We start from the raw sequence: 17,372 nt of genomic DNA, 5'->3' as shown, positions 1-17,372 counted from the left end.
GCAGGCGAATGGCAGCCTGAAATTACCTTTTCTATGGCTGAATGAGCTGCGATCAGTTGAAAACAGGGATGGTGACGTCAGCTCTCCAAGATGGTGGCCGCTGGCTTCCTCTGTGGTCTGACCTGTGTGGAGAACCGAATTGGACCACTTCCTTCCCCCGTCTCAAACCCAGAATTCAGCACTTAGTACGGTGATTGCACAGCTGGCAGAAGCCCGTGGAAACTGCAGCGCTGTATCTTTGCGTTGCTATCTCCTCTTTTCCCAGCGTGCGCTGCAGACCCTAGCCGTGGGGCGATTTGCTGAATAAGCAGCGTGACCCTCCGTGCAGACAAATCTCTCGCTTTTGAGCCCCTGTAACTGATCCTCGTGGGATGGAAATCCTTCCTCTAGGTTTTGGAGCACCTCAATTTTGCTGGAAATTCTTAACAAGATAGCTTTTAGCCGTTCTAACTCGTCATTCTCCCACACAGTGACGCGGTACACGGGGGTGATGCACTCCCTTCACCGCCATCTTCCCTCCAAGCTGATTTTAAACATTGTGGTGCTATTTCCCTTCTTATTCTTCTCTTACATACTTTTTTTATTAAAAGTAGAGGTCTCATGGAGGAGGCTCAATAATACTCGTGTGTCAGCTGAAAAATGAAGAAACATGGAGAGCTTCCTGAGTAGTCTTTGTCCCGTGCCAATTACCATTTTGACACTTACACTGGGATAGTTCTGTAGAAATCTTTGATTTATTCTTGTTCAAGAAGTCTTGATTAGGAAGGAAGGAAGAAGTTATAGGGGAGGGGAAAAAAAGAGAGAAAGAGAAAAAAATAAGAAAGGGCTTTCCTATAGGAAGAGGACAGTTTAGTGAGACCAACAGAACATGTTTTGGAGTAAGATAACCTGAGATCTCATAGTGTGAGAACTTTGGCAAATAATTAAATCATGTCTCTCTTTTCTTAAAACACGAGTATTAGTGCTTTTCCTAGAAAATGTAAACTCCATATGAACTTAAAAGAGATAATTATTTTAGTTTCAAGTGGGAGGAGTACATCTAAAACTAGCTGAAGCCTCGGGAGGAATATTGGAGGTGCTCACAGCATCCATGAGCTGAAGGATACAGAAAGACACAGAGCCCTGGGGGTCCACTAAAGCTACAGAATGCTATAGGTTTAAAAACCATACGCTAATGTGATATATATATATATATATATATATATATATATATATATATAAACTTGGTTGAACTCCTAGCCAAAACCATAATTTCTCCTCTGTGCCCTGACTCAGTATATTCATTCATTTAGTCTCTCAATAAGTTTCAAATAATTCCATATATATAAATATTTACATATATATATACATGTATATGTATCACATTAGCTTGTAGATTTTAAATGTATACAATTTATACATTGTATAGTCTATACATTGTATACGCACATACACACAATAGAATATTATTCAGCCATAAAGAAGAATGAAATTATGGCATTAGCTGGTAAATGGATGGCACTGGACATTATCACGCTAAGTGAAATAAGCCAATCCCCAAAAAGGAAAGGCTGAATTTCTCTCTGATATGCAGATGCTAACACACAATAAGGCAGGTGGGGAGAATAGATGATCATCGGATTAGACAAAGGAGAATGAAGGGAAGGGAGAGGAATGAGAATAGGAAAGACAGTATAGTGAATCTGACATAACTTCCCTCTGTTCATGTATGAAGACACAACCAGTGAAACTCCATATCATGTTCAACCACAAGAATGGGATCCTAATTAGAGTAAGTTATACTCGATGTATGTATATTATGTCAAAATACATTATACTCTTCTCTAAAGGGAACAAGCAAAAACCACCAAAGACTAAATATTTTCAGTTAGAAAAATGCTTATTAATATTTTCTGTGCCAAAAAGAGACATAGAGAGAAAATAGACCATTGGTGTAGAGCTCCACTCTCCCAGGTTCATTATAGTTGAAGAACTGGTCTAGAACCTGAGGAAGTAACCACAGAATAAGGTATGCATCTTTAATCCAACTGCCATTTTTTTTTTTTTTTTTTTTGGTACCAGGGATTGAACCCAGGGGCGCTTAACCACTGAGTCACGTCTCAGTCCTTTTTATATTTTTTATTTAGAGACAGGGTTTCAATGATTGTTTAGGGCCTCACTAAATTGCTGAGGTTGGCCTTGAACTCAAGATCCTCCTGCCTCAGTCTCCCAAATCCTGGGATTACAGGTGTGCACCACCATGCCCAGCTCTTTTTTTTTTTTATTTTTTTTTTAGTTGAAGATGAACACAATACCTTTATTTTATTTACTTATTTTTATGTGGTGATAGGGTTCAAACCCAGGGCCTCACACGTGCTAGACAAGCGCTCTACCACTGAGATACAACCCCAGCTATAGTCCAACTTCTTATGCCTAAGGTGGTAGGTTGATAGAGTTATGCTAAAAATATCACCTTGAAAATGGCAGATGGCAGGCTTGGATTAATAGATACATTGCTCTAACAAATTAATAATTTCATAACATGTCACTTAGTGTCTTCCTTATGCAGAGGGTTTTACATTGTCACATTTTACTTTAGCATTTACGTTAGTATTTATCAATTTAATCCTGTCATGTATATAGAAAAGATATCCCAATCCTTGATGAAAATAAGAAAACTTAAGTACAGCAAAACTAAGTCATCTACCCAAAATGTGGTTGGTCAGTATACAGATGGGATCATACCATTTTCTGTGACTCTGAATTATTAGCCCTTTGTACTTTTTGCTACATTGAATGGTTGTTACCATGGTCCTCCAGTCCTTTATTTTTGTATTATACTAAAAAAAGAAAAAGAATCTCTTGTTTTTGTCATCTCAAAATAAGTAATGACCATATTAGGTGAAGATGTCAGTAAAGAAAGAAGAAAGTGTTGCTGGCTAAAGCACTGAGGCAGAAAAAAAAAACTCACAATTAGGTCACAGCCAATTAGAACCAGTTGGTAGAGGATGACTGGACTCCATGCTGAAATTTTTTAAAAAGCATGTCCAGGTTCTTCTAGATGGAGGTCAAGAATGTTTTATGTTTGCTTAGTGATGTCGGCCGAGGGCTCTGAAAAATATGAAAGAAGAAATATTATTTACTATGCCTGCCGTGGGCTTTATCATGTTGGTATCAGTCATCTGAAATTATGGCACAAAATGTATCATTTTGGTGCTTCTGGTGAAATGAGGGGAACTAATTTTTGTGAATTACTTTGAAATTAGGAAAGAGGGGCCAGGGTTGTGGCTCACTGGTGGAGCACTTGCCTAGCATGTGGGAGGCACTGGGTTCAATTCTCAGCACTGCATGTAAATAAATAAATAAAATAAAAGTCCATCAATTATATATATAATGAAACTTTGGAGCTGGGATTTAGTAGAGCACTTGCTTTTCATGCAAGAAGCACTGGGTTCAATCTCCAGGTCTGCCAAAAAGGAAAAGGAGAAAGAGAGAGAGAGAGAGATTGAAAGATAAGGAAAGAATGGAACTTTGCTTTTCTTATGAAAAATAAATTTTTGGAATTCGAGCATGATAACCTTTGACAAGCTAAGGCTGGTTTGGGTTAAAAATATAAGATTGCTGATGAAGATGACGATGTTACTGAAAATGAAGATGACAGTAATATTAAGGTCATTCATGGTCTAATATAAATACACTGTACAGAGCAGAAAGCTGGTGAGGGAGAACTGAACTGAAAGATTCACACACAGGTTGCCCAACATACAAAATATTTTCAAACTTAGGAAAAAATAACACTTTGCAACTTTTTTTACCTCTAAAAAAGTGCTGACAGGCCATAGGGAAATTAAAACATCATCCAATTTCCATTTTCAGTTGGAAAAAAAAAATCTTAACCAAGACCTATAACTGTCCTTGCACAGAAAGAGCACTGCCGATGCACACACACAAGAAAGGTTTAATTGCTTTAAATTATGATTTCTAATTTTGGATGGTGTTTGTGGTTGTTGTTGTACTTTCTGACTATTTTTCAGTATAAAGCATCATCCCAGAAAGTTTCTGCTTTGGGGAACAAACTGAAGGAAAATTTCAGTTTATCAGTTTGAAAGTCAGAAAGGGAGGCATACCCAGCAATTTAGGAAAACTTCACTGCACCCAGACCAGCATGAGTGCAGGAAGAAGACAGGTAAGTATGTCCTGGATAGCCAAGGGCAATGCTGGGACCACTGTGTGGCAGAACCCAACAGGCCACAAATCCGAAGACCAGTTGCCAAAGGCAATGAAATTGTCCATGAAAAACAAACAAAAAAGAAAAAACAGTAGCACTTCCTTTTGTTTTCAGATGAATTTTAATCTCATTGGAAAACTATTTTTTCATATTATTTATGGGTGGATTATAGTTGTACAGAAGGGTAGGATTTGTTGTTATATATTTGTACATGCACACAATAGAACAATATAATTTGGCCAATATCATTCCCCAGTATTTATCCTTCCCCTCCTCATCTCCCTCGCTGTGATCCATTTTCTCTGTTGATGTCCCTTAAATTTTCATGAGATTCCACACACACCTTTCTTTTTCCTTTTCCTCTCTTTCTTTTCTTCCATATATGAGAGAAAACATATGACCCATAATTTTCTGAGTTTGGCTTATTTCACTTAACATGTTGTCCTCAAGTTCCATCCATTTTCCTGAAAATGACATCATTTCCTTCTTGATAGCTGAATAAAACTCTATTGTGTGTGTATGTATGTGCACACGCGCACACACTTGTATATCACATTATCTTTATCCACTTATTAATTGATGGACACCTAGGTTGATTCTATAGTTTGGCTATTGTGAATTGTGCTGCTATAAACACAGGTATGCATGCATTGCTGTAGTATGCTGACTTTGATTCTTTAGGATAAGGAGTGTTGTCTCTGGGTCATACAGTCGTTTGCCTCCTAGTCTTCTATTCCATACTGATTTCCATGGTGGTCATACTAATTTACAATCCCATCAACAGTGTAAATAAAAGTAATCCTTTTTTGTCCACATTATCTCAAGTACTTATTACTGTTTATATTCTTGGTGACCGCCATTCTAACTGGAGTGAGATGAAATCTCAGTGTAGTTCTGATTTGCATTTCCCTAATTACTAATGATCTTGAACATTTTTTTATATATTTGCCAGCCATTTGTATTTCTTCTTTTGAGAAGATTCTGTTTAGTTTATTTGCCCATTTATTAGTTGGATTATTTGATTTTTTATTGCTGTTAAGTTTTTTGAGTTCTTGAGGTATTCTGGATATTAATGTTCTGTCAGAAAAGGAGCTAGCAAAGATTTTCTCCTATTCTGTAGGCCCTCTCTTCACATTCCTAATTGTTTCCTTTGCTATGCAGAAACTTTTAAATTTGATGCCAACCCATTTATTAACTCTTGGCATTATTCCCTGAGCTTCAGGGGTTCTAGTGAGAAAGCCTGTGCCTGCATTTATAGGTTGGAGCATTGGCCCTAACTTTTCTTTGAGGAGTTGCATAGTTTTTGGTCTAATTTCTAAAACTTTGATCCATTTTGAGTTGATTTTTGTGTAAGATGAGCGAGAAGGACCTAGTCTCATTTTTGGCATGTGGATAAACAGTTTTACCAGCAACATTTATTAAAAAGTATATTTTTCTCCAACGTGTAGAAAACTATTTACTTCAAATGGCATAAATTTATAGAAAAATAAACTGACAGTAAATCTAACTTATGTATTTGGAAGAATTCCATAGGGATCAACTTAAGACAATTAGCATCTTGCATTAAAAAAAAATCCAAATATATATACTAGGAAGCCCCTCTGTAAAATAGAAGCCAACCAAGCATAGTGCTCAGGGCTCACGTGCCTCATTAAAACATTAGGGACATGTAAAATTGTGCTTGTCATTTCTCTGGCAGGAAAAGAAATTTAGCCAATTTATGACGAAAAAGAAAAATGGATGCTACACAGATATATCAAATGGGAAGTAAAAGAGAAATGAAGCAACAGAGTCTAGGAATTTCAAATGGAGTTTACTGGGGAAAGAAACAGAAAGCAAAAAGAGAGGGTAAACACAGTGATAACCACTGTGTAGTGAAGTGTGGGACAACGGCCTCTGTCCTGGAGCTGGGCCGGCTCTGAGCAGGCAGACCTTAGGGGTACACCTTCTGTGGACGCCTGGGCTTCTGGATCTGGCCTTGCTCATGACCCAGAAGCTCAGACGCCCTCTGGAGCTCTCTAAACAGAAATTCCATGAATCCCCAATCTGCTGGATGCTATCTCCCAGCCTAGGCTTCCTGTCCCATTCACTCAACCACCCTGGACTCTGAATTTCATTCTGTACATGCAGTGCACAATACCTTTCTCTTTGACCAGAAGACGTTACTAGCCTCTTGATGTTGTGCTTACTCAAGTATCATTCCTGCCTGGACCTCCTAGACATGGGTTAGCTCTCTGTAGCTCACTTCCAATCCCCATGGCTCACGACACCTATCAATGAATTGCCATGTGACCAGACAAAAGGAAGATTTAGAGTCAGGCAGACCTGGGTCCACTCTGCTCCTTCTCAGACCTCTGTGTGACCCTTAGCAATGTGCTTTACCTCTCTGGGTTCCAGTTTCCATGTAGTTATCTTGTAGATTCTCAACAATTTTTAAAATCTGACTCACTGGTGTATCATTGAGGCTCCAAAATTGTAGTTTTTAATATAATCTGAATTTCTAGTCTGACATATTATTTTATCCTATTATTTTCTCCTTTCTGAAACTTTGTGGGACTAAGGGGGGAAAGCTTACTGTTCATGGACTAATTAATTCAAAAATTATTTCCCTGGATATCTACTAAGTTGAGGCTCTGTCATAGGCACTATCCATATGGCAAGGAGCAACAGAGAGACACAAACACCGTGTCTGCCCTGAAACTCCCTTAGGTCAAGAAGATAAACATCGAATGAATAATTATATATGATGTTAATTACTATGGCAATAGGTACATCAAGAAAAAGCACAGAGAGACCTCACTTGCTCTAGTGAAGGGGTGGTCAGAGGAAATCCTAAGAAATATTCTCTGTTCTTTCCCACTGAGACTTGAACAAAATTAACGGAGTTATACAAACAGCATCTCTTGAGGGGGGAGGACAGGGTATATGAGAAGGCCAGGAAATGGGAGGAACGTGGCACAATAGAGGAACAGGAGCCCGTATGGCCAAAGTAGGAAAAAAAAAAAAAGGTCACTATTAAACATATAAATTGCAAGTAGGTCAAATCTGAACCATTGAGGGAGTGTAACCAGAAACTAGTCCAGTCTTTGAATGACTCAATGAGCCTATGAAACAAGGAGCACAGAATCATTGAGAAGGCACAATAGTAGCAGGTTCCACAAGCAGTTGTAGGTGGTGAATGTCACAGCAATGTTGGGAAAACAATTGTGTCCCAGAGAGTTCTGCCCTGCGAATGTACCCAAGCCTATTTTAAGACACTTTAAAGTAACACCGGAAAACTAAACTCTCAGCCACCGTGTGTCAGTCAACCTCCTAATATTCTAGCCACAGAATCTTTCTTTTCTCTGTGCTCCCATGGAAATATGCTCCTAAACCTCTTTTAATATTTCACAAACTCGAGTATAAATACTCATATACTTACGTATGTTCCTGTATAACCTGGGCCTGTGTTATCTCCAGTGCCTAGAATGGGAGACGAACATTAAATGCTCAATAAAAAATGGATTTCTAAGCTTTTCCCCCATGCTTTGGCTATCATTGCCCTCCCACTTCCTTTTATGATGAAGAACTTAGCTTTCAGACATATAGAAGGACTTCTGTGCATTTTCACAAAATTTTCCTCAACATGGCATCTACCCACCTGCATTAGAGTTCTCTTTGCTTCTCTCTGCCTCATCAGATAGAAACATCAGGGGAAGGGTCACATGGATATTATTATTCACTATCGTCTTAGGGCTGATAGAAGATTCTTAATAAAAATATGGGCTAGGGGCTGGGGATGTGGCTCAAGTGGTAACGCACTAGCCTGGCATGCCCGGGTTCAATCCTCAGCACCACATACAAACAAAGATGTTGTGTCCGCCGAAAACAAACTAAAAAATAAATATTAAATAATTCTCTCTCTCTTTCTCTCTCTCTCTCTCTCTCTCTCTCTCTCTCTTAAAAAAAAATATGGGCTAAATTAACATGTTGAATTCTTGAAAAATGAAGTTTCTCATAAGGCTCATTAGCATTAGATGTTCCTTTATAAACAATAAGATCTGTCCAGTCAGCAAATTTGAAGCAGCACTAGATTCAGAACTTTTTAAGCCTGAGTTATTACTGTGGAAATTGTCCCACTGAATTCAGCTTTTTTCCTATAGTAGACCTTAAAGAAGAAATATTGGTATTTAGATTTTGTTTATTTGTTTTATTTTGTTGAATTCCATGGGAGGAAATGCTTTGGCATTATTTTAAGCCATTTAAAAAGAAAAGACAAAAAGGCAGACTACCTTAAACCCAGAAAAAGGTAATCAAGCAAGAAACAGAGCAAGACCCATTCATCACAGAGCAGAAAATAACAAATTAAATCCAAGACTCTCTAGGGGATGAAAACAAGTGAATGAATGTTAGCCATGGTAAGAAACATTCAATAACCATGAGTCTGTATTTGTTCTTTGAATGGGAAGTTTCAGATCATTTTATCTGAGCAGCATTTGCCTAAGTATACTCCATAGAACGTACTCTGGGAAGATTCTATAGCTAAATAGGTTTAGGCTGAAGATTTCATCTTCCCCTGCAATAAACATGTATGCGATGGTGAAAAATCTGATTCTAACATGCTTAATCAAGTGCTTCCCAAACTTGACTAACTTTAAAAAACTTTTTTCTCCATCCTTTCACAACAATAAATTCTCATCCCCGGAGCAGGTACACATGAGTAGGTTTTAATTGCAAGTGAATGCAGAACTTTCCTGATGAAGCACTTTCTTCCATTATAGTCCTCAATTTTGTTACTTGAGATATTTGTGACTCCTAAAATCTAGATAAATTAGACCATAAGGAGGATTTCAAAGGATAATATTCCTCCCCAAAATAAAATAAATTCAGTGATATTAAGTTAAAATTTCAACCACTTTCTAATACCATTTCCATTGTCAATCTCATCTTTTAATAGATGTAGAGTCCCCAAAACTGTATAGGCTATTTTTTAAATGGATTATAAAAAATGTGCTGAGAATTTCATTTTATCCCTTGCTGCTATAACTTGTTACGACACTGCATATTTCAAATACCTGGCTAATGATATTTCTGAGGATTTAGAAGTAGTAGATATTTTTTAAAAAATGAGTTACCAAGTCCTTGGGATGAAAACTGTTCAGGTAACACGTATGGTTTTCCTTGACTGAGCTGTGATTTTTAAAAAATTAGTAACATAACCCAAAAATGTACAAAAAGGGCAAATAATTAGTTATAAACATACCACTTGTATAATTCTTAGAATTTTCAAAGAAGTTTTAAATTTTAAGAATATCAGTAACAGAGTTCCCTTTACTAACAGATTTCCTTGGAAATTTTTTCAAGGCATGTTCAGCATTTATTTAAGCATTTTCAGTATCTCAAAATATGCTAGAGATGTAAACCCACATGATTATCCTCTAGAATTTCAAAGCCTAATGGTAGAAAAAAAAATTCTGTAGTTAGATCATTGAAATATGATGTAATGAACATTCTAATAAGGTTATATAGTTTGGCAGGCTGTGACAAAGCAATTAACCAATCCTAGAACAGTAGGTAAAGGCCATTCTCACAGAGAAGATTCTGGAGGTAGGTTTTGAAGGATCAATAGAAGTTTGCTGGATGCACATATTGAAGCAGGGCATTCTAGGCAAGAGAAATCACATGAGATACATGAAAAATCACAGGCAATTCCAGAAACTTGGACAATAAGTGTTACTTGTTATTAAAAGGCAAATAAGTGAAAGAGTATGAGGAAGCTCTCCCCCAAAACATAATACTAATTTTAACAACTTTTAGGCTATATCACATCTCTCAACTGAGACTACTATTTCTTATTGAAGAGACAAATGTAATAAGGGAAATAATATTATAGAGTTTTTATAATAAGCTAGTGCCAGATCTCTTTTGTCTCCATTCCTTTTACTAGACAAGGGCTTCTGAGTGTTATGAGAATTTATTTCTAATAAAAATTAATTTCTGGGTCTGGGGCTGGGGCTGGGGCTCAGCAGTAGCGCACTTGCCTGGCATGTGTGAGGCACTGGGTTTGATTCTCAGCACCACATATAAATACATAGATAAAATAAAGTTATATCAACAACTAAAAAAAAATTTTAAATTAATTTTTACGCCTCCCCCCAAAAGCATTATTTGTTTGACACATAGTGTCACATACTATTTTCATAGAAGAACAAAGTTCCTGTCAATTCAGACAACAAGAAAGCCATAGACCCAGCCAGCTGCAGTGGTGCACACCTGTAATACCAGTGGCTCAGGAGGCTGATTCAAGGAAGATCATGAGTTAGAAGCCAGCCTCAGTGAAAGCAATTCACGAAGCAACTCAGTGAGACCCTGTCTCTAAATAAAATACAAAATAGGGCTGGGGATGTGGCTCAGTGGTTGCATGCTCCTGAGTTCAATCCCTGGTACCCCCTTCAAAAAAAAAGAAAGCATTAAATCCAAATCTCCCCTTCACCTGTCCATCAAGCCATGAACCCTATTGTGGTATTCCAAACTGAGTATTCCTCCCAGTAAGGGCCACTGAGTCAGTCTGATAAGAAAGGAAAAATTGTTAGTTGATCCATTGAAGTTCTCTGATTGCAGGTAAAATAAATAGAAGTCCTTCATTTTAAGACAGAAAGGGATACGTGGGAGGGACAAGAGACAGTCTATAAAATTGCAGGAAAAGCTAACTTCTCAGACTTATGAGAGCACCCATCCAGGGCAGCTTCGTGAATTACAGTTCATTGCAAGAATTTTCATCCATCTTTCCCAGACACTCCCTGTTCCCATCAGGATGAAAGAACTGTTACTATTTTAGATCTTTATCATCCCCTCAAGATTCCAAACCAGGGACAGAGCATCAGATGAGGCTGGTTTGTGTGTCGTATTTACCTCTCAGCCAAGGAAATGCCAAGAACCAAATATGAGGAGAGAAGGATAGTTCCCCTAGGCTAAAATCAGAATGTGGGTACCAAAATAAGAGGGAAGAGATGCTGAGCAGACAACATCGATGCAGGCCCACCACAGTCCATCAGCATTTTCTGCAAATAGTATCACACATCTGGAAATTTACGAATAATCATCCACTTATTCACAGAAATTTACATGCTGTACACTTCTAAATCAGATCTGGGACGAAGGAGATGTCACAAGGTAGGGAGAAAGGAGGGTAGAGAGGTGAAGGGCCAGGTCTTGAGAGACAATGTGCAGGATCACATCTTAGAGTTCCACCACTTACTAGTGAGAATGCAGCCAGATTCCTTTGTTTCTCTACCTGTGAAATTGAGGATGGTAATATTAGATAGGAGTCCTACTAGGATAATGTCAGAGTTGTTGGGAGGAAATAGATGCAAAGCATGGATGTGTTGAGTGCTGAGATGGCAATCAACGAGTAACTAGCTGTCAGTCCATCACTTCCACAGACATTTCTCTCCACCTTTAAAGCTTCCTGTTTATATTTGAGTCTTCCCTAGATCCTCCCGGATAACATCACGATATCATAATAGAAATTTAGGGTAACAAACATCTTTGTTTTTCCTTGCTCACTTGTTTCTCTCCTACCTGAAAATAATAGTCAAGACTCCATTTAGATTTCTAACTAACGTTCTGCAACACTTGTTCAGCATGGGTAGCATTCAAACTCCAATGTTGTTTTTTGTTTGTTTGTTTGTTTGTTTTCCTTTTCCAAAAGGCATACAGCTAAGGTTAATAGAGGTTCCACTTTCAAAATATATCTACCCTGAGCAACATAAAAGGATTATTTAAGAGGGCACAGTGCATAGGACATGCCTTGGTATTAGAGGTCTAGCAACCAAAATTAATTTTACAAGCTCCCACACACAATTTCCATCGACTCTGAATGTACCATCTGAATTACATTTTCCCCTTATTCAGGGAGGTCTAAAAAAAACAGAAGTAAAAAGAAAATTCCTTTCATTTGCAAACCAGTACACAGACAACACCTGTACATTTTGAACATTTAAAGGTAAATTACTTTGTTCTTTTGTTGTTTCTTTCTTCTTTGTTTTTCTCCACAGACTTGATTGACAGCAGAACAGTATAAAAATAAAATACTTATTTCCCTCATCAACTCTCAATGCTTTTTAAATTGTCTTGGATAGTCTTCATTTGTAAATACTATCTCTGAGAACAGATGCCTTGAAATTTGCCAAAGTGTAGCTTTTTCTGCTTTTTAATAAAAAAGCATATCTTTAACATAAGTAAAATAGAGAAAGATTTCTGACATTTGGAAAACTTTTTTTTATGGACCTAGCAGGGTTTTTTTTTAACTTGTTCAAAGTTTAAAATAGATGATAAAGTTCTAAATTTGACTAGCCAGTTTTTCAACTACTTTCCTGAGATAGACATTTGAAATAAATTTCAAACTAACAAATTATTGCTCCAGATGTTCTTTGAAGTATTTCAAAGACCAAGATGATACCTTTATTCTCTTACACTTGTTTAGCAGTTTATCTCCATTAAATCCCTTGAACTATTACTCAAAAGAAGTCACATTCTTTTGACTCTTAATTGGTTCTTTAGCTTACTATTTTAATGTATAAATTTACTTTTAAGCTTCTTCAAATTGGCTTACTGCTATTTACATATTATGTAACTCAAGGACTAACAAACCAAGATACTACAGAAGGAAAAAATTTTCAGCTCTATAATTTGTTAAGCATGACTATATTACCCATGTAAAGATAGCACTAGGTAATCCAGAAATCTCCAGGTGCAGACAAATTGTTCCACATTATAGGGGAAAGGAAACAGAAAGTAGACAACATGTTAAAAGATTCCAACACAATACGATCTAATGTTTCACTCGATGCCTATTTTGTCCCTATTCCCTAACATTCTTCATTTAGGCCTATAATTTAAAACATAGAAAAGGTAATGGGAGAATTTAAAGGGGTATCTGATTTTGCAGATCATCTGAACTTCTTACCAAAAAAAAAAAAAAAACTCATGCCTATTCACACATAATAACAACTAAAAAAGAGCTTAAAATAAAGATGAGCAAATCTTATTGCCAAAATCTAGAAGGAATTTCTCACATTACTCTGGATTATGAAACTGTATCAAGGGAAAAAAAATACCTAACCCATCCTTTGGCTCATCAAAAAGAGCAGCCCACAGAGAAGATGGGAAGACAATTTAATCTTCTTTCACTCTAGTCTGATGCCTGAGAAATCCAGGATCTGTACCAACAAGAGCACTCAGTGAGCAGTCATCTACCAAGAGCACTACTTGGGATGGACAGAATAGCATCTCCTTATCCCCTGCTCTTTACTCGACCTTTGGATTTTGGCAGGTCTCTGATATCCATCTGCCCCTTTGCCGTTCCAAAAGAATCTCCTATTGTGCATTATGTTAGTTTCCTAGGATTGCCTTACAAAACAAACCAGATGGCTCAGAACAACAGAAATTTATTTTCTCTAAGTTCTAGAGACCTAAAGCCTGAAATCAAGCTATCAGCGGGCTCATGCTCCCTCGGAAGGCTCCAGGGTGGATTCTTCCTTACCTCTTCCTGGCTTCAGATGGTTACCAGAAATTCTTACTGTCCCTTGGCTTCAGCTGCAGCAGCTTCAGTTCTCCCTCTACCATACTTTGGTGTCCTTCCCTCCCCTTTGCCAACGTCTCTCTCTTCACAAGGACATCAGTTGTTGGACTAGGGCCCACTAATCCAGTATGACTTCATCTTAACCTGATTACATCTGACTTCATTTCCAAATAATGTCACCTTTATAAGTGTTAGAAATTTACACATTTGAGATCTTTGATATATCTTTTTGAAAGACACAATCAACCTGCAACAAGTGGACTCTGATGTGAGGCGATGCTGTGTTGCCCTGTATTACAGGGGAAAGAGTCAAATCCTCCTACTTGGCACCCAGACATGTGACCTAATCCCAGAAAACTGGTTGCTCCCACTCCGCATATTGAAATTTCATCAAGGGACACAAAGGTAAAGGATATTTAAATTCATTCCCAGCTGCAATTGCAATGCATCTCAATAGTTGTATGAATTCCTTACTTCTTCAAATCCTTTATACTTTTGAAGAAGTAAGGAAATCATACAACTATTGAGATGTAGATATCCTTTATACTTTTGAAGAAGTAAGGAAATCATACAACTATCCTTTATGGCTTCAGATAGCCAGAGTCAGTGTCTGCTACCTGGGTAGGACTACTCCTCCAAATACAGGCAGGTGAAACACAATGAGGGATGGACATGAAGTCTCCCTCACAGAGTATAGAGTTTCCCAAGAAAAGATCATAGTCTCAGAAAAGCTAAGGAGTAGCCTTAGAAGTATTTCATTTTTATATATGAAATCAGTTCAAATATGAGTTTCAAGAAGGGGTTTTAAAAACCCCAGTATTTAAATATATAAGCCCTTGGGAAATGAGCAATTTCCTGGTGCTTTATTTGATACTAGAATATAACAGACACAGAGAAGAGCCGGGAGAATAACACAAATCTTCTGGCAAACATTCAATCTACATTAAAACCCCCTAATGTGGAGATGGATAGAGACAGAGATTACAGAGATAGAGGCAACGTGATAAAGATATCCTCAAAAATTATTGATATATGCAAAGCACTAAGAAAAGAACATCATAATGAAGAATCCAAAGAAGAGTGCCAATGGAAAGGTGACTTACCTGTTGAAACAAAGTATAAATTTTATAATATTCTTCAATAGGATGCAGCATACATAACCATCTGAAAAGAGCAGAAAATCAGGGGTAAAGTACTCAAAAAAGAAAAAAAGGGAGGAACGTCAAGATGGCCGCAAATAAGGTGCATCACACCCCGTGTACCGCGTCACTGCGCAGGTGAATAAAGAGTTAGAGTGACAAAAAGCTATCTTGTTAGGAATTTACAGCAAAATAGGGGTGCAACAAAACCTAGAGGAAGGATTTCCAGCACCGAGGACCGGTTATTGAATCTCTAACACGAGCCAGCTGTGCAAATGGAGTTCCAGGCTGACTGATCCGCCACCCGTCGCAGGGCCCGCCCTTCAAGCAGCCCGCCCCGCGGCTACAGACGGCGGAGAACCACCGAGAAGCCACCAGCAAGCAGAGAGAAACAGTGCTACGGATTCTGTGGAATCCTGACGGCTGTGCCCTCACTGAGCTTCGGGCTGAGTTCAGGATTTGAGACAGGGAAGGAAGCGGTCCAATTTTATCTCCCACAACGGAAAGTCCACCAAGGAAGCCAGCAGCCAGCATCTTGCAGAGCTGACGTCACCACCGCCACTCTCCGATAGATTGCAACAATAAAACAGGTGTGTGTTACTCAGCCCATCTCCCATACAGCGGGGATTCGCATAAAATCTCTCCGAGGCTTTCCAGGAGAGGGATTATCAGAACAACCTGCATAGAGATGCGGGGAAAGGTAGAGACACCTGACCTTGAACTCCCCCTCCCATCAGCAACGAAAACGAAACCTGTCTAGCCAGCGCTGGGAGAGGGGCAAGCGGAAAAAATCAAAACAATAGGGTGCAGGGGTTCCCAATAGCCACCCTCCACACCCAGCAAACTGCAGGCCCAGAGGTCAGTTTGAACTGCTGAGAGGAATCACACAGGGGAAGGCCAGGCTAGCAAGAGAAACCAGGGCTAGCAGGAGAAGCCAGGGGACGAGAGGCCTGGCCCTCGCGACTGGGCGGCTAGAGATCGCCTGCCCGCCGGCGACTGACCGCCCACCCGCTGCCCGCGCGACTGGGCGGCTGGAGACTGCCCACCTGCCGGCGACCGCACGCCCACTGCCCGTGTGACTCGGCGGCTGGAGACCGCCAGCCCGCCAGCGACCGATCGCCCGCCCGCTGCTCGCGCGACTGGGCGGCTAGAGACCACCCACCCGCAGGCAACCGCCCGTGGCCCCCGTGACTGGGCGGCTGGAGACCGCCCGCCCGCCCGCCGGCAACCGCGCGGCTAGACCCCAAGGTGCAGCCCAGCAGGTACGGCACAGAGACTCTAGGAAGAGGTCTATAGCCAGGCCTTCATGAAGTAGCTAACCGGGAGCTGAAACTAACCAGAGAGAGACCAGTCTCACCCCTCCCTTCGGACACCCCGGCAACGAGCCTGGGGCCCGCCATAGCAAAGAGGTGACGTCACCGGAGTTCGGCCATCGGAACTCCTTCCCAGCGGAATCCACTTTAGCAGGCATAGTCTACCACCACAAAGGAGAGACAACAGAGATATACAAAACCAAAACAAATTTATAGGAGAGAGCAGAAACACAGCAATCAAACAAAGCTGGAAAGTAACGTGAACAACATGAAAAAACAAGGGAAAAAAGGATTACAAACAATGCAGGACAACTTAAATCTACAGGAGGACCTAGAAGCATCAGAAACATGGATAGGGAAAGAACTCAAGGCATACCTAACTCAGATGGAACGGAATATTAGAGAAGACATGAGACAGCAAGTCCAAGCAATGAAAGAATATTTTGAAAACAAATTAAACAATCAAATTCAAATGGCAAAGAACGAGCTTTACCAGGAGATAGAGATCTTAAAAAAAAATCAAACAGTAATCCTGGAAATGCAGGAAACTATAAACCAAATTAAAAACTCAAACGAGAATATTACAAATAGACTAGATCAAGTAGAAGTCAGAACATCAGATAATGAAGTCAAAGTTTATCAACTTGAAAAGAATATAGTCAATGCAGAAAAGATGCTTAAATCTCACGAGCAATCTATTCAAGAGATATGGGATGTCAAAAAAACCAAATTTGAGAGTCATCGGGATAAAAGAAGGCATAGAGGTTCAAACCAAAGGAATGGATAACCTATTAAATGAAATAATTCTAGAAAACTTCCCAGAGATGAAAGATGGAATGGATTGCCAAATCCTGGAAGCCTACAGGACCCCAAACATTCAAAACTGTAATAGACCAACTCCAAGACATATAATTATGAAGGTAGCCAACATACAGAACAAGGAGAGAATATTAAAAGCTACAAGAGAAAGGAGGCAGATTACATTCAGGGTTAAACCAATTAGGTTAACGACTGATTTTTCATCACAGATTTTGAAAGCGAGAAGATCCTGGAACAATATATTTCAAATGCTGAAAAATAATGGATTCCAACCAAGAATGCTGTATCCAGCAAAATTAAGCTTCAGATTTGACAATGAAATTAAAATATTT

The sequence above is a fragment of the Marmota flaviventris genome, chromosome 5 (assembly GCF_047511675.1).
Source record: "Marmota flaviventris isolate mMarFla1 chromosome 5, mMarFla1.hap1, whole genome shotgun sequence".
NCBI lineage: Eukaryota > Metazoa > Chordata > Mammalia > Rodentia > Sciuridae > Marmota > Marmota flaviventris.
Note: the sequence above shows the minus strand (reverse complement) of the source record.